A 1,583-nucleotide genomic window follows, 5' to 3' on the forward strand; every position below is an offset into this window, starting at 1 on the left:
ATATATATATATATATATATATATATATATATATATCTGATATAGTGGGGACAGGGCATGTGTGGAGGCCAGAGGACACCTTGTGAGAGTCAGTTTTCTCTTTCTACTATGTGGGTTTCAGGGATCACACTCAAGTTTTCAGCCTTGGTGACAGGTACTGTTACCTGCTGAGACAGCTCATCATCTTGGCTTAAAATGCTTGCAAAATGGAAACTTCTAAACATATGAAAACACAGATGACAATGGCAACAAGTGTAATGAAAACAACAACAACATAAAAGAACAACCCTTAAACTCAAATGAACAGAGGGAGCCCAACATGCAACAGTACTCAACAGTCTTGATGTTTAGTGTACCTACCTGCTTTGCCGCACCTCATAGCATTAGAAATCAGACAACACCCAAACAGCAGCTGTCGTGTAGACTTTGGAAATACAGGGATGAGTTGAGTCTGAAGACTTCTGTCTTAGTTGTAAATCAGTTCATCAATCTCTGGCCTCCAGAGACGTGAGCCTAAATGAATAAAGGTCTTGGCTGCTCTTTGACTCCTTGGAAGCTCAGGGAGCCTCCTAACATGTGGCACATGGGTACATATCTTCTCCTTCCCTTCCTTTGGGGCAGTCACTTCTTTCCTCCACAGAAGCAAAGATTAATAACCCTCAACCAGCAGAGTGTGCCCCTCAGAGCTCAAGGACAGGTTTGTGCTATGAAATCAAGGATTCTATCCTTTTGTCTTGAGATGCAGTGTGAGCAGAACATCGGTGTATAGTTAGTATTTGCTGTTGGACTTGTGTGTGTGTGTGTGTATGTTGGTCTGTCTTTCCATTGTATGTGTCTATCCTAGATAGACTTTATCATTTGTTTTTCTGTAAAGAATTATGATCTCAAAAAGAGGAATTACATTTTCCTTTCTCTTTCTCTCTAAGTGGTTAAAATAGGAGGGGAAGGCCTTTGTGGAGCTCTCCTCCTTTTCTGGCCAAAGTTAAATAGTCATAGGACAGAGGTCTGAGTTCAGGAGAGTCGTGACGCCTGGCTCATGTCCTCCTAACCCTCTATGCCTAAGGTCCTAGAGTTAATTTGGGAAAGGCCCAAGAGCTCGTTGTACAACTGAACAGGACTCAGCTGGTAGAGCAAAGGTCAGCATGCATCTGGAGAGGAGGATTTGATCTCAAGCACATGGACCAATAGCAACAGTCTAATTGACTCTACTCTCTGTCCAGAATGATCTTTTTTGTTCTTGCTTATGGAAGTAATAGAATTCTTCAGTGCTGGACTCAAATACTGCCTCCTCCAAGACACTTTCCCTGGTTCTACACCCCAAACCTCCTACCTCCAGCAGCCACACAAAATACCTCTCCTATTCTTTAGTTTCTGGAGTCACTTTGACCCCTTAACTTTTCTGTTTTGTTTCTGTACCATGTACATACCTGGATATCAGTCCTCTCTGATCATTTAGAGAGGGTTTTGCTATGTAGCCCTGGCTGGCCTTGAACTCATGGCAATTGTCTTGCCTCAGTTTCTTAGGTGTTGGGATTACAGACATGCACTACTACTCTGGGGTGTGATGTCAGTTTCAACTCCTT

This window comes from Grammomys surdaster, unplaced genomic scaffold (genome assembly GCF_004785775.1).
Source record: "Grammomys surdaster isolate TR1022 unplaced genomic scaffold, NIH_TR_1.0 554, whole genome shotgun sequence".
NCBI classification, from domain to species: Eukaryota; Metazoa; Chordata; class Mammalia; order Rodentia; family Muridae; genus Grammomys; species Grammomys surdaster.